At 37.3% G+C, this 21,568-nt stretch overlaps 1 protein-coding gene, 1 long non-coding RNA gene and 1 other non-coding gene across 4 annotated transcripts in view; 1 reads left to right on the forward strand and 2 right to left on the reverse strand.

Moving 5' to 3' along the window:
* Positions 1 to 9,023, reverse strand: part of plxnb2b (plexin b2b) — a 148,832-nt gene extending 139,809 nt beyond the window's left edge. For both annotated transcript variants that reach the window (XM_043227476.1, XM_043227475.1), the window contains exon 1: positions 8,722 to 9,023. The gene's annotated coding sequence lies outside the window, so the exon portion shown is untranslated. The remainder of the gene's footprint in view (positions 1 to 8,721) is intronic.
* A 4,474-nt stretch (positions 9,024 to 13,497) lies between these two features.
* LOC122331098 lies at positions 13,498 to 18,358 on the reverse strand. Its single transcript, XR_006248126.1, has 5 exons — positions 18,141 to 18,358; positions 17,978 to 18,029; positions 16,018 to 16,102; positions 15,450 to 15,718; positions 13,498 to 14,250 (listed from the first exon to the last, which is right to left on the reverse strand). It is a non-coding gene; the product is annotated as an uncharacterized LOC122331098 (long non-coding RNA).
* Positions 17,233 to 17,373, forward strand: LOC122331373. The gene has a single exon (XR_006248158.1). It is a non-coding gene; the product is annotated as a U4 spliceosomal RNA (small nuclear RNA).
* Positions 18,359 to 21,568: the final 3,210 nt, after the last annotated feature.

Consider the following 21,568-nt stretch of genomic DNA (forward strand, 5'->3'; position numbering starts at 1 on the left):
AGAAAGACAAAAGTCTATGGGTTTAAGCATCTCAACCAGATGATAGTTAGAGGCGGGGCTCTTTGTTCGATTGACCAATGGCAGTGAAGGGGCGTTCTCGGGTATTCATTTTTCAAGCCCTTTTTGGTGGCGCTACATTTATATTCTTCTCCTATAAAAATTTTCTTTTTTAAAAATGTTACTGCAACCAAAAAACATCAAGATTTATGTATTTAAATGCTTTTATTTAATTTTTTGCATATAAAATATCCATCCATTTGGATTGTTTTAACGTGAACTAATGAATTTAAATGTAAGATGACAATACATCCTCTTAAAAAAAGATTAATCTAAAAAGATTAATCTGGCCACGATAAAATTTCAAAATTTCTGGCATTTACTTTCCATTTTCACTATTCATTATGTGCATTTTTGTATAAACAGGCCTGCCCGGGACTGTTTTATTAATCCCCCTATTGCTGAATTTCTGACCATTACCGTCCACTCACATTTTCTAGTATTGCATATAATTGCCTTGCATCAGGGGGCCGTTATCAATATGCAGAGTATTTAAATCTCTTATGAAGGAGGGCTTGCTGCTGACTTTCACTTTCAATTTGGCAATCAAGCATCTTATAAGATCAGATATCTGTCAATCTGCTGAGCAACAAATCCTTCAGCATGATCTGTCAGTCATCTCCTCTTAACTCTCGACCCATCATCAGTTAAATCGGACTCCTGCACCAATCACACACACACTCCTCTTTTAGTGAACTAAAACACTTACTTAATGTGTTGCATATTTGTCAAATGAAATTTCTAAATTATTACTTTATATACACGCATACATACTTTTTTTTTTAGTTTAGCTTAGGTTTAGTTTATTATAACTATCACAAAAAATAATTTCATATACATTTTATTGAAAAATATGCAGGTTTATTAGTTAAATACATTACAGTGTAATCAAAATATGACGTTTTATTGTCAATTCAAAAACATAAGTCTTAAATTTAGGCCTAAAAGTTTTGAGTGAATACACTACACTTTTTTTCTTAAAAAATATATAATAAAAACCAAAGGAAGGAAGGAAAAGAGTCACTCTGATGTGCCGTTGCAGAGGTCAGGAAGCAAAACAACAAACATGTTGAAAATCAAAGGCCTCGTCGTCTCGGAGCCACCTCTCTTTGCCTGGTTTCATGCACATAACTGGAATTCCTGGCCGGGAATCAGCTCAGGAATGTTTCCGCAGAGAGTCCCAGAGCAGCACAAGTCTTTCCCTCCACCTCCGTGAGCCCGCGGCCTGCTGCTAAAGCCGTCAGGGTCACCTCCAAACACACGTCTGGGTCCCCACACGCTACAGGCACCAGAGCCACTGCTAGTCTGGAAGTATAGACTCATCTCCACACATTACAAATGACTGTCATCAATGGTATCGCATTTAAAGGTCATGACCTCATGAGCTCATAGAACAGGGAGATTAGAGGTGTCATTACAGAACAATGCTTTCAATTACAGATGGATCGCAGGTCTATTCTGTAGTTCTAATGGAAAAACAAGAAGCTATTAACCTTACTATGTTTTTTAACTGATGGCGAAGCCACAACACAAATATTCCTTTTAAAAAGTTATTATATATATATACACTGTAAACATATATACATATATATATATATATATATATATATATATATATATATATATATATATATATATATATATATATATATATATATATATATATATATATATATACATATATATATATATATACATATACATATATACACACACACACACAAACACACACACACACACACACAGAGTAGTTAAGGTTACTGATTGGAGCAAAAACACTGGTAATACAAATCTACAACACATCCAATAATTTAAAATAACAATATTCCACCCAGAGCTTGTTGCTGTTGCTCATGCATTCACAAAAATGCAATTTTCCTATTCAGCCTTGTATTATTAATAATTTAGGCTCAAGCAGTTCGTAATCATATAAAAACCATATATTACAAAAAAGGCCATTTAAGGAAGTTCATGCTGGCCTGAGCTGATCTTTTCATAGGGGAAGGAAAAACAACAGCGTTCCCATGATACCACAGCACGCTTTTAAGGCATGCTGAAAATACTGTGTGAACCAGTTCTGCTTTTCTTTGAGTGTCTTTCACACTTGAGTCCAAGGAAAGCCACCGTAAAGCCTCGGATTAATGTCTAAAATAAAATATTGCAACCACCTCCTCCTCTGGCAACCGACTCAACTCCTCACAGACTTCTTGCCAGGTTGCCCCTCCTTCTTTCCGTCTTTTTCGCTCAGGTTGTCATGACCTTGGTTTCCAGCTGTTTGGCAAGTATCTGACCCTTCACTCATGCGTTTTTGGCTCCACCGGGACTCGTCTATTCCTTAATTAACAGCCTGGAGAATTTCCCCCTCCTTCGACACGCTAAGAAACCCCACAAGCATGGCCAGCTCCGCCGCCACACGGAACCCCACATTATGAGAAGTGTAGTGTCAGTAATTAAAAGCAATCTCCGTGTGAGGTGAGCGCTCTGTTTGAAGACTGAAGAAGACATTACTCAGATCTGTAGAAATGAATTACACCCTTCAGTGCCCAAGTGAACTCCTCGCTGGAATGAGGAGGGAAAGAAACAAAAGGTGAAGGGAACGGCGATGTCACGCGCATCACCCGGATCTATCATTTTGCACTTATCCGTTTGACTGAGGCGGGTTCAAGCGGAAAATCTCTCTGCGTGCAAAGATAAATAAAGCACGCTCCAGTTCACCTGAGCTTATGAAATAATACCCCAACCCACCGTTAGTTAAACTGCGCTGGAAATATTTTGGCAGCCTTAATATAACTTCAAACTGTCCGACAAGTCAGATTTTTCTTCTGATAATAGGCAGACCCAGACATAACCTGGGGACACTTTTTGGTGCCGTTCTCATTTTTGAAGGCACATTGTGTATTAAGGTGTCATATGATGCGATTTCAAGTTTTCCCTTCTCTTTAGGGTGTTACCAAGTTAGTGCATAGATAAGATCCCTAAAGTTGCAAAAACTAAAGTGTCAAACTCAAGAGATATTCTTTAGAAAAAAGTTAAGACTTGTCCACACCCCCCTAAAACGTCTCGTTTAAACACGCCCCCACAACTCTACATCAGGGTGTGGTAATATTTGCATAATGCAGCCCAAATGGTCACTTAAAGAAAGAAGGCGTGGCTTCAACAAGTCTAAAACAGGGCTCATCATGGGGGCGCTGTTTGACTTATGAATCCCTTTCATTTTAACTTGGTTCCAAAAATATGAACTTAGGCTACCTGAAAATACTTTTATCTTTAGCGCTTTTGTTTATGTGTAATATTTAGTGTTAAACTGTTAGTAAATCTACTTTTCACCTTGACTTATTATTAGACTGATAACTTCAGCGCTGATGCGGCAAAAATAAATAAATAAATAAATAAATAAAAATCACAGCAGGACCTAATAGCGACTGCTTTATCTGAATATATGAACTAGCGGTTTAAAATATTTTTAGATTATTTTATATTATATTTTATATATAGTTATGAAATAACAAGTACAGTAACAAGTAATAATAACAAGTACAGAGTCTCACTCTTGGCCCCAGCCACTCATACACTACAATATCATGACCATATCACGAATCCTAATGTTATATATATATATATATATATATATATATACACACACACACACACACTATAAATATATAACATTACTATAAATGAATAAATGTTGTTATTGTTACTGTAGCATTATAAAAGTATCAAAATACAAAATGTTATAATAATAATAATAAATATTATAATAAATTAGCAATGATTATTGCAAAAATTAATCATTGAATAGGATTTTTTAGAATTTTCAATTTTAAAAAGGCATTATCAGATAATAACGATATGGTGCCAATATGAATTTTAAAAAAATGGTAAAATGTAGGCTATTAAAGCTAAGACCTACACACAGGTAGCTGAAAGCATTTTTAATAACAAGATTAACTTAAAATGATTTATAAAAAATAAAAAATAAAATTTAAATTTAAATAATCAGTCTAAAAACTGTATGGTGCTGACTGATATGTGCACGTTTATGAATTTAAACATGGCAATAAGTATTAACACTCAGAAGTAGACTCTTATGGGTAGCCAAAAGCATTTTTAATAACAAGAATAATACTAATGAATAAATATCTAGATCTTTGTGAATGACAGGTGTCAAAGTCTGTGGAAATCTACAGGGCTTTGTGCACAGTTCTGCAGGCGCCGATAATAGGCCAAAAAAAAAAAAAAAGCTCATTTAAGTTTTGTTCTCTTGAATTACGCCACTCAAGCAGAGTTTCCAACATAGAAAGTAACAGCTCGTGCCTTTAAAACTTTCTGTCTAATCTAACAAAAGGGTGTGTTTGGAATTGGTGCCGTTCAAGTGGAAGCCGACTGGATTTTCCACTATAATAGTCAAGGACCTGGCAGTTTCCCAGAATGAGGCAAGTCTTAGACTAATTAAGGCTGTCAACGGAGGCTCTCCTTTTATTCACAAACTGGGTTTAATCCCCGCTTGCCCCATTTGCTCCAGAGGGAGCGCCCGCCTGGGCTCAGGCCAAATCTCTCTCCGTACAGTAGAGCGTTTCTCTGGGTTTGACACGGATGCCATCGCCGTTTCTTGAGGGGGAGAGCGCTGGCTCTCTCTCACATGGCTGTAATGTTACGCCACAGTCTCGGCCTGCACTGATAGCGTGTTATGCTTGTAACGAGACTCTTTGAAGCAAAAGTCGGAGATCTTGTTCTCCTGCGGGCCAAGGTTTTGTGTGCATATGCAAAAGTCCCTCCCACACATTCCAGTGTCTTATTTTCCCTAGAACACTACCCAGAATCCATCTGCGTGACCAGAACGAAGCTGAGGAAATGGTTTATGCCCATCAGCAGATGGTATGAAAAGAAAGGGAAAAAGATGGAGGAAGTGAAAGAACAAGAGTGGGGAAGACGTGACTTTCTTGGTTTAGTCAGCGTACAGAGGTGTATATATATGGCACTGGAGCGATGATAAGGCCGTATGCTGCATAAAGACCCCCGGGCGGCACAGATCTGCGGCCAGCTGTTGATTAGCAAGCGTGAGAATGAATGCGATCTCACCTTATGCCCATCATTTCCCATGATGCCGCTGTAATCTGATGCAACTCGGGCCTTAGGGGAATCAGGGGACTTAAAACTACTCTCTCAACTTCACCAAGATGCCATATCAGAGATTAAACCCGAAGATGAGCCCTTATAGGGCTGACTCACAAACCTAAAGACAATGAGGTCACGAGAGTGTAAAAGGAAAATTAAAAATTCATTAAAAATGACAATTACAGCTGGTACTGATAAGCCAATAATTATTTTCATGTTAGAAATTTACTTCGCTTTGAAAAAAAGAAAAAAGAAAATAAACTGCGCATAAATATGCATAAATGCTCCTTTTACAGATTCATTTTTGTTTTGAAATCTGCTATAGAATTGATAGCTGAAAATATAATGGCTGATACAAATTTTGTATTGAAATAGCTGCTAAAATGCATTAAATATCTATTTTTAATCAACGCACATTCTAAGGTGCAATATGAACAATAATATTAATTTTGAGAAATGAAATAATACATTTAGCAGTGTTATTAAACTATGACTTTAAAATTCAACATTTGAGGAAATAATCAATTACAAATTAATATATCTATGATACTGCAATAAAAAAAACAATAACCAATATGGTGCCGATATATTGTGCATTCCTAATCAATCCTACCGCATTTATAATAGAAATAGAGATATATAAAGTCCTTTTTACTTCTTCCCAAATTCCATGTTTTCAACTGTAGTTTTTTCAGTTTAATAGCTTGACTAAATGTTAATAATCAAAAAGAATGTATAACTAAGTACCTTTAGAAAATGTTATACATACAAACACAATCATTTAATATATTAACAACAATAATATTGCCCTCTAATCTGTTATTTGCTTCCCTTCCTTCCTACTTAATTGATTTAATTGTTTGTGTTGTCTATTGAAATTTTTCAGAATTCTGTGTTTTATGATTTAATACAACTTAAATCAAACATACATGTTGAGTGGAAGCGTCCGATGAAATTTCACTGCGAGCAAAAGAAAGCATTCAAGTTTACGTTTAACAACACGTCTGTCACTTGCAGCAGTCGCTATTTATTCCATCACATCGACTACACCTAATTATTAAAGCATGCCCTGTTAAATTGAACTATAAGAGGAATTTTAAATAAAAGCTTCAATTTCGCTCTGTGGACTGAAACATCAGGACTGAGTTAAGAAGCACTTGCCAAACCATTTCAGAATATCCGTGCTAAAAAGCCATTTCAGAGCAGCCGGACTCAACACGCACCGGTATGAGAAGATGCAACCGACTTTTCCAAGAATCTCCAGTGTTATGCATTACTTTAAGTGCAGAGCAGCCTGACATGTTGAAGGCAACAAAAATGACCAATCAAAGACGCTCAGACTCAAGCTGGCAACATGAGCACATGCTTAAAAGCCTTGTAATCAGCCAAACCACAGGGAAAAAAAAAAAAAAAAAAAAAAGGAAGTACGGTGCCATTTCTTCTTTGGCGAACTATTCTGAATTATTCGTCGTTGATGGAAAACCAGGCCCTTCCGAAAAGAAGTCGTGGGTGCCGCCACAGAGAAAAAGGTGAATGTACGACATTAAACATCACCATCCTGCTTTCCTCCGGGCTAACATCAGACAAATGCTACTTCTTTATTTAGCTTTTGATAAACACAAGTGCTCCGGCCAAGTGCTTTCGCTGACAGCCCTGCAGGTGATTGTGGGTAATTGATGATTTCTGAGCGTAAAACACAGGGACATTCGGAAGGTGAATGAAATCATTCAGCTCCGCGCGGAGAGGACATTCATCACGCGTTTCGCGGCTCAGATAAGGGACAGTCGCTCTATTCTAAATGCTCGCAGGACGGCAGATAAGCCCGAGAGCTGTAGGCAGGAGCAGGACCTGATTTCACGCCGGCTACGTGGTGTGTGTGCGTGTGCAGATGGTGTGTATTTATGAACACGCTGCCTTTCGCTGTTGGGGTTGTTCTTTTCACCACACCACACCCTCCCTCGGCTGCGTTGCCCCCACATGGAGAAACGATCCCGGCTAATATGGCGCGTTTGTTTAAAGCATTTAATGAGGATAATCACCAGGGATGTCTCCTCCCTTTCACTGCACAGAAACACAGGAGAGCCCAATAAAGACACAATGTAGAGGCACAACAAGGAGGCACAATGTGAGAGACGCACAACTTCAGAGCTCTAGCTGAAAGGAGCCAGTGTGCTGAGACAAAACAGCAGGATTTACACAGTTAATGGCACAGAAAGAGCTCGTCCGGACCTGTTGTACTCAAACGCACACGCAAGTGCGAGTGAATCATGTGGGAAAAACGGAGTCCTGTGATGTTAGTCAAGCGGTTTAACCTCAAACATACAGAACAGATAACTAGCGGGTTGTCGAGCACAACACCGTGGGACGCCGAGCGAGAGCAAAGCCAAGAAACACTATTAGCCGGATACAACCCATTAAAAATCCATCATGTCCATTAAGACGAATCAAGGTCATAACTAGTATTTGACACAGAGGGGTTATAGCATAAATAATTCAATTAAATGAGCAAATGAGACATGAATAAAATACTTCAATTGATATTTGGCATAATATTTGACTCAATTTCAGTACAAATATTTAATGGAAGTAACTAACTTTGATCATGGCCAATGCGTACAAACAAAAAACTTACATGTAGCCTACCACTTAAATAACTGTTACTAGTAACAACTGTTGACAACAGTTACCAGCACTGCTGGGTTAGTCACTAATACTAATCATTATTGCTACAGTATTTAATGAATATACAAACTAGCAGGGTTTGAATTATTTATGAAAACCTTAAAATAAGTCAAAACAAACGGTTGAGGGTCTTAAAAGACGCTTTCTTTTTCGATACAAGTACGTTTTAACGTTAGCAAACACAGAAGAGTATAAGCATTAGCATCTAATACGTACCAATTGGGCGCCAAGTTTGGAGTCCGGGTCGTCAAAATAAGCCAAAACAAAAGTTAGGTGTCTTTAAACTAAGTATTCGTTTTTAACACGTGCATGCCTATATATAGGCTCAAAAAACATTTCTGTAGAACAAACGTAAGAATACAAGTTAGTCCGGGAGTTAAACGGATGCTCGCCAAGGGCTTGACGTTCCTATAGCAACAATACGCCGCTCGAGCCCTTTCCGTTATCATTATCGGACAGAGTATCGACAAAGTAACCGTTAATCACTTTAACGCAGATTTACAAACAAACACAAAACGTCTCGAAGACAGCTGACAGTTAGCGCTAGGGGCGCCACGAGACACTGGCGTTGTTGCGCGAGACGAACCGATCGCATCCCGAAAACGGCAGACCCACCTAAAAGTCACACACTAGTTCGTACACTGCATACTACGGTCTGTTAAATACTTACTGGTGAAACCGAAGAACATGTTGCGTTAAAGTAATAAGCACGTAAATAAATAAACGCGTGTTAAAACTGCTAGCACAATCGGCACATCATCTCACATGCAACATGCGTCCGGGATACGCGTCCCGTCCCGCGAACTGCTCCGCACGGTCTTTTGGCAGGTATGTTTCACATCAAACACGCACGCAGATTCTCACCTTGGCGGTAGTTGCGGCGTCCAGACCACGGGTTCCCTTCAGACTGGAGAGGAATAGATTCCCGGTGCACGGAAAGTTCACATGTCACTCACGCGCGGAGAGACGGGAGATCTGCGGTTCCGGGATTCCCGTTAACGAATGACAGACTGAACGCTAGCTCCACGCCCAGGTATCTGATCACATGATGCATCCAGGTGTGACTGGAACACACACATACAGCTACACACACCTGGAGGTCTGAGCGCGCTCGCCTCCTCCTGCCCGGTTACTCGCGAACGGAGGAACGGAGCTGTGTGTGTGTGTGTGTGTGTGTGTGCGCGCGCGCGCGTGTGTGTCTCCTCCCCTTCCCCGCGCTGAGAGCTTTAAACCACAGAACAAGCGAGGACCTGATGGAGGAGAGAGCTCCATCTTAAAGTGCTTTTAATCTGGTGTAGATTAGTGAAAAGGGCATCTCTTCCAAATCAATGATTACTTTTAAAGCTCTAGTCTGGCACTCACAAAAGTACCATGGTATTACTATGTTTTGTTTTTTTTTGCTATGGTACCATGATAATACTATATTGTTTTAGACATGCACAATGACATACCATGCCTTTTCAGATTATTAAAGCTGTTTAATACGTTTTATTTTTAATTATATATTTTTTTTCATTAATTTTATTAGGGGAATTTTTTTTTACATATTTTTCAATGTTCATATATTTTTTTATATAATTTATTATAACTGGAATGAAAAAAAAGTATGTTGCCTTAAAATTAGTTTAATAATTTTTACACACATACATATTTTAGATTTTATTTTCTGTTTTCATTTTCAGCTTAAAGTTTTTGTTAGACAGATACAGAAAATATATTTTGTAATTGTTTAGTTACAATGGTAACTAAATGGTTATGTATGTGTGTAGAGATAGATAGATAGATAGATAGATAGATAGATAGATAGATAGATAGATAGATAGATAATGTAGGTATCTATCTTTTATATCAAAGTACCATGATGTTACCCTCAGCCCTGCTGTTTGTGCCATTTTAATTAGTTTTATTTGTGTTTTCATATTTTATTTTATGCGGCACACTCAGCATTCAGCAGAACTCAAACAACTTTCACTTTTCTGACAGATCAAACTCTGTCGAGTGTGTCATCTGTCAACAGTTCAAGTCACCTGTGAAAGTGTAACACGGGCGCATCCATCTCCCCGTAGTGGGACACGGTGTAGTTTATTCCTGTCAGGGGTCGTACAATAAATTATCCTATTTCTGTCGCCCTGTGTGGGGAAGCAAAATATGAAGTGTTCAATCAAACACGAGATGTCAAATCCAGATCTCTGTACGGCATTGTAATGTATGGGGCTGTAAATTTGAGAGCTGTTTCGAAACGCTCTTTGCCAGCATTCTTGTGCAGAGCCCAAGAGACAATGAACACATCGTTACACGAACTGGATATCCACACGTCATCTCCAGATCCATTTCCTCATGTCTTTACAGCCGTGCACAAAATTATCTTCTACATCAAGTGAGAATGAAACCTAATTTACGGCCGTTAAGATGTTTTGCAATATTTTCACGAACAGTTAAACTTCAATTCTCACTACCGCACCATTTGTTTTTTTTAGGATTTAAATACAAAATGTTATTTTACATTAATAAATGTCAACTGTTATATTGTGATAAAACTAAAATAAATATATAAATTGATATTTTAGAGAATACGACCTTTGCATTGTGGTAATGAGAATGGGAGGAATGATGTTGAAAATAATGTCTCTATGAAAAAAATAATTCTACGTTCATGTTTTAAAATTATTTAAATTCTATAATATAATTAGAGCTGTTTTTGCATTTCGGCAATGGGAACGGGAGGAAAGATGTGCATGAAATAATGGTATAATGCAAAATAAATAAATGTTTCAATATCAATAGTATAAAACTGTTTAAATAAAAAATATCATTATTACTGCTAAAGACAATGAGATTCCTTTGTGAAAGGGATATGCTTTAAAAATAAAATTCTAATGCAAAATATAAAGTAATTGTATTTATAATTAATAAAATTATTAAAAAAGAGAGGTGGAATATGCCTAAGAGTCACATTTTCTTTGGGTAAAGTATTATATTAAGTATCTTTATTCTGATTATATCTGTTTATATATGTCCTATGTCATATAATTTTTTTTATTTTAATATTTTTCTTTCACAAGTGCATCACTTCTTTTAAGAAGGTCTTTATTTACCTCTAAAAGCCTTGTGAAGCACCTTTTATGTCGGATTAATGCACTTTATTTTGCTTCAAAATCTGGACCATTACTTCCTGCCATTAGAAGAGCCAGAACATTTTTTTTATATAATCCTTATTGTATTCATATGAAAGAAGAAAGTCGTATACACCTACGATGGCTTGAGGGTGAGTAAATCATGGGGAGAGCCAGCCTACGTTTTATAAGATTCATCTCTTTATTTTGACTGAAACCTGTAGCTGTACAGAAACAAAAGACAGAGGCCGGGATACGGAGCCTCATTGTTTACTGAGTGTCACTTTTGGTGAGTGATTTATAGTTATGCAAATGTGCATGTCTGGGAAGAGAGCGGGCACTGCCCCAAAGACTCATGGGATGAATCAAGAGTGGCGGCCCTGAGTCAGACTTACAGCTGAGGTAGCTGTACACAAGAAAGAAGTGAGTGAGAGAGAGAGAGAGAGAGAGAGAGAGAGAGAGAGAGAGAGAGAGAGAGAGTGAGCGAGACAGGGAAGCAGAGATAGGGAAATGAAAAAGAGAGAGATGTGGTAATGAGATCCGTGCAGAGAAATGGCCTTCACCGGCAACCATGTGAGTGATGAGTTACAGGCCGGAGCAGACAGACACATGTGCGTCTGGATTATTTTAAGTGTGACTGGATTGTTAAACAACACAGTTTTTGCACAACAGCAGATTGTGACGCTGCGACAAAAATATTCAAGTCAGAGGTTAAATCTAAAAATACATTTCAAAATTACATCATCGCTTTAAAATACAACTGCTAGACCATTCACACAAAAAGCACCACGTTTGTATTTTTGCATTCCTTGAAATGTCTCTTACAAAAATGAACCATACTTCAGATAAATCCAAAAAAGCATGTTTAGGCTACTAGTGAAACTACTAGTTAACCATGGTCGTTGCTAGTCAACCGTGCTGTTTGTGGTAGTGTATGTTTGCAGTTTTGGAAATAATGTAGTGTATAATCACGTGTATTTAGTCATAACCTTCAGCTCAGTTGCTGTTTGTGTTTTATTTAGTTTATATTAAAGTCATTAACGACGACGCTAATGGATGCTCTGAGACTTAAATATGGCCCTGTGTGACACGATTGGCTGCTCTCTATGTAAGGTTTAGTGCTGTTTGTTGGAAGTTGTGTATTTATCCACACTTTATTTGATGTTCCTGCCGTTTTGCGCTGAATTTCCCTTCAGGGATCAATAAAATATCGTTTCCATCTGTCTGTTTACGCGCGCGCGTTTGACGCCTTCAGAGGGCCCTCTACTGGCCGAGGCGAGCGTCGCGCGCTCCCCGTGTGCCCTAAACCTGGAAAAAAAGGGCCTTGATTAAATTTAACTACCCATAAAAAAGTGAATTCCTCATCCATCCTCTTTCGAGACCTTGAGACAGAAAGTCAATACGGCCTTACTGCCGATTCCGTTTTCATAGCCTGATTCATAATGATTTACTTCCATGACAGCTGAATTTTCCGCCGGTTTTTTCCCCTCTGTGAAGCTTCAGACTCGATGGATCTTGGCGCCTGTAAATCGTCCCAGTCAGGTGGCTTCCCGGGGCCGGTGGAAAGATTGTGCGGCAGATGGAGGCTCTTACACGCGGAAAGGTGGCATAGCGTGAGATCGCGGAGCTGAGAAAAACTCATCACACATTCCGAGGCGGCTTATTTTAGACAGGCATATCGCTAAAGCGTCGCATCTTATTCATCGCACACCTCTGCTGCTCAGAGACTCCAGTCCCGCTGGAAAAGCGGCCGTTGACTTAGCGTTACCGTATTTTGATCGGTAAAACTAAATCTTTAAGAATTTAGGGGTCGTTCGCTCAGAAAACGACCCCTATTTGAACGTTAATGCTCTTTGGATGGACGTTTTGATAGCCTGCCACGTTTTGCTAATCGACGAAAAACGCTACCTTTCACATTATACACCTAGTTCAAAGCTAAACCTAGCCTTTATAGTAATGCAAATACAGTACAGCTAATTATAGTTTTTCAGCATGAGAAAAGATACGTAATATTGAACTGCGCATGCGCAGTAAGACCAGCGCGCTCAATCTGACGGTTAGGGAAAAACTTCAAAACACCTGTTTGCTTTTTAAAAAACTATTTCACGTCCTGAGCTCCGCCGTTTTAACATGCTGTGTCAAGTTATCCTGTAAAAACATGTTAAAACGCTTAAAGTCACCGTGAAGAATACCTCAGGTATCCGTACAAATATGACGTCTCTTCTAAAAACGCTTTATCCAGCCTAACCTGGTTTGCGGGTCGCGGTTTAAGAGGGTCTGGCAAGCTGAAAAGTGCCCAAAGTTCATCAGAAACCAGACCTAAGACCACAACCGGCGTAAGGAGGTTTTAGCGCTCTTATTTCAGCAGGTCCAAAACGTATCTACTTGGTGCCTCGCGTTAAATACAATGTAGCAGCACAATACAAGCAATGAAATTGATCAAAAAACTGAAGAAGTTAGCTTACGAGTCAACCATTAAAATGAATAAATGCAAACGGTACGCAAAAATATTAACTAGGAAGAATCATCACATAAATAAATTGGCTATTAAATCATTTTGACACAACAAATTTAATAAAATTGGATTTATTTAGCATTCTCTCTAGGATATTAACCTGAAGTGTTACTTAAAGAGCCATTTCTACAAGATATAGTTTTGGGCACAAATGAATCTATTCGGGCGAAATTAGAAATATTTTTGAGATCAATAAAACCAGTTTACAGTAGCTGATGAGTGTAAAACTATTAAATAAAAATATTCATATCGGGGCATTTCCGTTACCTTAAAACACAACCCAATAAAGTGCAAAACAAAAAATCCAAATAACACACAAAAAACCTAAATATCATATTATTAATATTCACATTAATGCAGAACAGTTTGCCCTATTTTTACAGATTTTTATCTAAATTTAGAAACCCATAGAATGACACCCTGTGCTTCTTGTTAGTTAATAACAATGATACATATAATAATGGCTGGCAGCATCCCCAACAGACAGTCTGAAGACGTTTGTGTGTGTTTGAACGCTGCTTTTGACCAGCTGCGTGTGTTAATTGTGTTGCGCAGGTATGCCCACCTGTGTGCTTTGAGATCAGCTCCATTCATGCGTCCACGCTTGCATCTGTTGGTTCTGTTCGTCGGGCGTTCGTGTTCTGACTCAGTGAAGTGAGAGATGATGAGACGGATATTCACTCCTCCACTCGACCCGATTCAATTCTGCTTCCTCGTTCACCCAGAACTAATGCAAGACTTCACGCCGACTCATACATAAATAACCTGTGTTTGGGAAGCCGAGACGGAAATACCAGAGTTATTAATGATCTCGAGTTCACAGAATTGACAGACATTCGCACTCATGGATAACTAGGCTGTTGTCATCACTTTGATCAAAGACAACAAAAGCATCTTCATTTTCATCATTCATAATCTTCATTTGTATATAGAGTCTAATACCTTGCACTGGGGTTTGCCTTTGATCTCCTCGATGATTACTCTGCTTTTTTTTCAGTTCTCATGCATTCTTGTTACATTTCAATGAGCAAAACAAAATTTTTATTGTGTAATTATATATCTTATTTTATATAGAATATCGGTAATTCGCTTATTGATAACAAAAATAATGATAATATTTGATTGTATATTTATTTTATGCATATGTTTTCATATAATAAAAAAATTATAAATTTTGCTCTATATAGTGCAGTACTTAGTCGCTCTATAAAACATATTTCTAGCTTTATAATATTTACTAATATAATATAATGTCCCCTAATAATACTAAATAAAACGTAATAATTACAAGTAATTTATATCACACTTGTATGTTAATTTTATGATATTAAATATTAGGAATAAATTATAAATTTAGAATAAATAATAATAATTACTTTCTGTAAAGCAACTGTTCTATAAAATATTGTTTTATAATAGTAATATGTAACTCAATAATAGTAATATCTTATATTTTAGATTCATTTTATAATCTTAATATACTTAATAAACTTAATATTGTATGATAATTATAATAATAAAACATAATATGCAGCCTTACTGATTTATATATATATATATATATATATATATATATATATATATATAAATCAGTAAATATATATATTTTTTTTTATATTTGATGACAAAGATTAACCTTTGCTTAATCATGCAATATAATTGCTTATAAGAGATATAAGTTTCATTTAGAAGTAACTTTATAATACCTATTATACTAAAATGTTTGCTCTACAGTGCAATAGAAGAGTAAGTAACAATTATGTAATATTGTAAGTTACTTCTATAATATTATTTTATATTTGTTTTGTAATATCAATAACAAAACTAATAATAATAACTTTATTATGTAACACGTACTATTACTACTTAGAAGAGTATTTAATAATAATAATATTTAAAAAATACATTTATATTTTCCTCACTTGGTCTTTTAATATTAAGAAACATTTAATGTGATTCGGTACTTTGCTGTGGATTTATGAAAAATCCTTCCATGACACGACGAACATTTCTGCTTGGATCCCGCAGCTCTCGTGTGGGCACGGTGAGAAACCCCCAGCGATGTGACGGCGTGGGTGAGGCCCGGCCCGGACGCTCAGCCTGAGACTCCGCCATCTGTTAATCTCTATTTCCAGCCCTGAGATCCGGATCCAAATCAAAGCAGAGCTGACAGGGCCCTCGGGCGCCTCTCGTATGCTGTGAACTTCAGCGCTCTATCACGTCAAACTTCCTCCTGCACCCAAACAGAGGTAATACTGGTCAAAAATAAGTACACTGACATCGCATCTCTCCTGCTTTAAAAAGAGATCTCCGGCGTGCGGTGCGGTGACGTCCAAGACGAACATCACGGAGAGAGAAAGCGTTCGGCGATAAATCAAAGACGGATATGTCCTACATTTATCAGCCATAGGATGCACTGGTAGAGGAGGAAAGAATGCTTGGAGCAAGTTGGTATCTGAATGATTTATGAGTTTAAAGAATGAAAGGGTGAGTCGTTTAGGTTATGTGGGTCAATGTGAGCGCGATACTCACGAGCTCTGAAACTTCTTTGTGACGGACCGTTCTGCTGATGGCCAGGACTTCAGCCTGTCACTCACATCACCACGGCGATCCGTCGCTGTGGAAACAGCATCAGCATAATGACAGGCTCACTTCAACTGTGCTTAACAAAATAAATCCACGACAGCAATTATTATTTATAATAGTAATTTTTAAAAGTATATGAGCAACAATGATAAGTACAATAATTAATCATATATTGGTTAATGTTTTTAAGATCTAAATCATAATGACAACAGTAATAACAAAAATAAAATTGTTATTAATAATAATTATAATAATAATAATCGGTGTTACTAATAATAATATATTGGTTAAATTGTTAGTTGATATTTGGATAATGTTTTAATGTAAATCGTACTTGCTTTCTTTCGTCAAAATATCACTGCTATATTATCAAAAATATACATTTAAATGATTTTATATTATATCCCAAGGTGCTGTCTTAATTTTAAAGAAACAGCAGTTTATTAAGAATTATTCCATGTTTCTTTGTAATAAATAAATAAACATATAAATAATACTTTATCAAACATTCTTGGAATGCTGTTTTATGTTTATTGAGGTGCATAAAAATGCATAATCAATTTATTACTGTTCAAACAATGAAAAACTAAAATATTGGTTCATTTGTTGATTCATATTTTTTTTAATTTTCTAAAATATAATCGATATATAACTTTGATATTATCAAAAAAGCATTTTATAAATAGTTTTACATAATCGTCCCAAGGTGCTCTGTTAATTTAATCAACAAAGCCATTTATTAAGAAATGTACCATATTTTTCAGTACGCTACCTAGTTATTAATTCTACATGTAAATTAGATTGTTGTTGTTTTTTTGCCTTTTTTTGGTGTCGCATTTCATACTTAAGCTGTTATTGGCATCTAGCGGTGGTGACGTTCACTGCACCAGCGTGACGCTTACGCAACCATGACGTCACTACGTTCCACTACGTCACTACGTTCCCATGGTGCACCGCGAAGTTGGTTGAAAAAATGTTTTTTTTTTTTTTAAGGTTTTTTTTTGCTTATTTGCATTTTTTAAACACAAAACCAGACTTGTATGCACACTCGTAGATTTTCCGTTCTTCGGTCGGACAGTTTGTAGCAAGGCTCGTTTCGTTACCGTCTCTGTAAAGTGAGGCGCGTTTGGAGTAATATTCACTGTAACGCATTCGTTCTTTAGCTTTGCGCAGTGGCAGTATCGTAGCCTATGAGGTTTATCCGAGGCGCGATTATTGCTAATTGAAAACTTTACCCAATACCCCGCCATGACGACTTGAAATATAGTCGGCATTGGCAATTTTTGACGGTCTTTACGGAGACTGATATACTTGTTAAACAACAGAACAAACGATACAATTTTAATGTATATCCTGTATCACAATTTCCACGGAGTCACGTGGTCTCTGAAGCACGCCACAAATGCAGAGCCGTATCAGTTCAGTATTCATAACGAATTATAGGTACCTAATGCTTTGACTTACAAATATCATAATAAACCTTGCTTATAAAATGTGTGCCAGATTTTATTTATATGAATCTATCAGCTGCAAAATAAAGCCAGCGACTGTAACAGAATACATGCATTTAGTACGTGCTATTCATTAATATGACCACTAGATGGCCACATCGTAAAGAGTAGGCTACTGTGAAGCTTTGACTAATGAAAACTTTTTTCCATAGGTGAAAAAATAGTATTTTTTAAATACTATTTAGATTATATAAAGTATGGTTTAAGGGGGGTTATTGTGCAATAATAATAGCTACAAATGCAACACATTATACACTATAGATAGGCTGCAGTCTGTGATTTGTTTTAAAGATAATGGTTTACAATTTACAGACATGTTACAAACTATTTACATGCTATTTGGAATAGTGTGTGTGTGTGTGTGTGTGTGTGTGTGTGTGTGTGTGTGTACGTACTGTATCTGTAGACTCTTCATTGCTTGTAGATCTGTCGAATCTTCATTCCTCACTGGAATGACAAAATAAAAAAGATTCAGATTCAATAAATAAAGACATTTAAATCATGCATTACCTTTTCACTAAAGACTAACTGTATCCTCCTAGGCCAGAGGCATCTCACCGTTTAAGGACTCATGTTGATGCACATGTAGACTCATTACTTTCAGAGAACCTCTCATCCATAGTTATGTGAGCTATAAGGGGAAGAATAAATTCACGCGATAATGATCTTCCACCGACTGTGTTTGGTCTGCAATTTCTATATCCTGCCTACAATGAGTGTACACTGCCCTAGGCACAGCTCCTTGGTTCTTCTTTGCTAGTCGTGGTACGGTTCACTTTTGAGGGGGCCTTTCCACTGGAAACAGCACCTAGGTCCTTTTTTTAGTACCACCTCGCCTGCGCGTACCAAAACGTGACGTGTACACTCTGCTAAACACTGATTGGCTAGAGGTGATCGTCACCACCCGCGCGAGACGCACGCGCAGACCCGCCAGGTTTAAATCGGCTGTTTTGAACGAGGGCGCATTTTTTTAACAACCTAAAATGTTTCGTGGTCTGTTAGGAAATATAGACGTGCCTCTCGGAACGAAGCTAGATTTAAGTGAAAACACAAACCGAGCCGTACCAAAAATCTATAAAACACCCGAGAGGTGTCACTCGTAACTCGTATAGTTTTGAATGGGGAAAATACAAGTCACTGAGTTGTGAAACCATTAGTATTTTTCTCCCACTGGATATTGCATTTTAAGTTATGCTCTTCTGGTGCAATTCACGTTTTATCTCCATCCACGACTCCCTCACCCTGAATTATTTTCTTTATTCTTGCAGGGTCAAAAGGATATAGAGCACCTTCTTCAGTGTCCTCCCTGTCCTGCTTCTTACTGTTGTTGTCCTCCTCTGGTCTCTTCCTGATTTCTATCCTCCTCCTCCTCTCTGTTGTTTCCCCCACACTTGTCTTCCTGATCTCCATGATCTTTAAATGTAGTTTTCTTTTTCATAAAATACACCTAATGTGTTTTGTCTGAGCCTTTTTGTCATTTTACTTTTGGGGATGCTCTCTTCAGTCTGTATCGGGGATAAATCTATCTAATCTGTTTCACGACGCAATAATATGTTAATAGCCTCCTTTTTGCTGTAATAATTTTCATTGATGAGAATTGGTGTATGAATGATAAACAAGATCTTATCCTTCATATGAATGTTTAACTAAAGCCAGTGTTTTTTTTAATTACTGTTTTTCTGCAGATCGGTTATGGGGGAAGGTTGTTATGCTATTGTTTTGAAAGCTTTAAAAAAGTACAGATAATATCACGATGATTATTGCATCTTACCGAATGTGGTGTCCTCAGCAACAAACTATCTTGCGCTCATTTTTGATTGATTGCTGTCTGCCTGTCAGTTTACTTAGGCGACTGTGTTGCCAGATAATGCTATGAAAAACAAGCAAAAGTAATTACCCGAAAAATGCCCCAAATTAAGGTAAAATCTTGCGTTTTATAAGTAGGATACACAATCTCTAATCCCAACCTTCATTTCTCCACTTTTGTAACGCCTTAAATACTTTATTAATGCTGTCATGTTAAGGATTAAAACAATTCCGGCGACGCTTAAAATACCTAGATCTGGCAACATGAGGGAGCGGAGGCAGGCCCATGCCCTAAGATGAAAGAAGAATTCAGCGACGTGGTTTTAAATTAATTTAAAGCAAAACTAAAAATTGTATCACTTCATAGCTGGCCACGGGCCTGATCTAAGCATAGACCACAACAGAGATGGCCCTACCTTTACACTGAACAAATAAATATTAAGTTTAACAGTCTAGGTGCACTTTAACTATCCTCACTGGACCTTTACGCTAAAGCGTTTAATCACGAATCACTTCTCTGGCAACGAGCCTGCAATACGTGTACTAAGACAGACAGTGGCATTAGACAAAAGACTTTTGCTAATTAGCGATGATATTAGCTAGATTAGCTGTAATTAAATATTCTGAACTAAATAAACAACGGGATAAATAGGCATTCTCGCTTTTGTTTGCCTTAACCGTTAGCCTACATTTAGATGCAAGTTGTACGTGCAACAATAGAACAATAATATGTTCAAACAATTAGCTGCTGGTGTTGCTTAGCAATAGCATTTTACTTCCACCCTCTTCTTTTCCTGAGAGAGAATGACAGAAATCCCAGAGCAAAACAACTAGGAGAGTGTCCATTACATATACTGCATTATATATTACTGTTGGGTGCTGTCCCTTTAAGAACGCCGTTTTCAGTGGACTCACGTGATCGTTTAGGAGGGAAGAAAAAGGAAAAAAGAAGGCCATGCTGTTCGGTTCTAGCTTTGTTGGACTTCTGACGATTTACATAAGCGTTTGATTTAAACCTTTAAACGCTATTTTGGCGATTTTAGCGATTGCCGCCATAGTGCCTAAATGTTAATATATTACGTTTGTGTTTCATTTGTGTAAACATATGCTGTTTGTTATGATGTATTTAGTTGACAGACACAAGTTTGTGATAATGCAGTATGTGATGTATTACTAAATATAAATGTTTTTGTGTTTACAGTTTGACCGCACGTGTACGCACGTGTATGCATTTGATAATGCTAAACGACAACGACAATCACAAAAGAAGGTTTACAGTGTGAGTTCTGCACTAGTGGAATAAAGACAAGAACAAGTTCCAAGTTAATGTTATCATTTCATGGGTAACAATTACCCTGTCTGTTGAAACACGAGAACACAAAACCAGAAAGTGATGAAAATATAAACACCACTAACCTGGCATAATAAGGGCTTTCACACCGTGTAGTACTAGAACCATTTTTTTCCTCAGGGCATTTTCATGGTTGCGTTCACTTACATGGACTATTCAGTTAGCTGGACAGTTCAGTTAGCTATCTTTTCAGTAGCATGCTTATTTCAGGTAAACAGAATCAGATTGCATTTAAATGATACCGTTAGCCTGTCCCAGCCATTGCTGTTTTTCCTACAAGCCTACCTTATTCAATTATGGGACTATTAATGCCTAAAGTTGGGAGTATGAGGTGCAGGTGGTACAAGCTTTAGCTCTCAGAAAATTTTTACTTCTAGAAAGATATGGTTAATTTCTTACAAGTTAGTATCTCGTACTTATGATATTATGATAATTGTCTTACGGTAATTATGATATTTTATGTCTTATTGTATGTCAAGCCAGCCAATCGCAAGTATCAAAATATCTACCCTTAAAAGGTGCTTTAACCCTATGTGGACAACAAAATATAAGGAGTTCTGGTGATAACTAAGCGAATATTTAATTACTATAATATTGAGTTCTTGCCAGAAATAACATCAGAAGCGCAAAAAGTTGTACATTTACATACAAGCTGACCACCAAACACAACTTTCAGACACCATCCTCATTTTTTTGCTCCAGTGTCACAGAATGAAATGCACAGGATAGTGGGGAGGCAGCTTTTTAGATTTTTTAGACGCAGTCCCGATACACTGGGAATTCTCTGAGAGTTGACTATTTAGGTAAGCCACTTGACTTGACTTGAAGA

The sequence above is a fragment of the Puntigrus tetrazona genome, chromosome 25 (assembly GCF_018831695.1).
Source record: "Puntigrus tetrazona isolate hp1 chromosome 25, ASM1883169v1, whole genome shotgun sequence".
Taxonomy (NCBI): domain Eukaryota; kingdom Metazoa; phylum Chordata; class Actinopteri; order Cypriniformes; family Cyprinidae; genus Puntigrus; species Puntigrus tetrazona.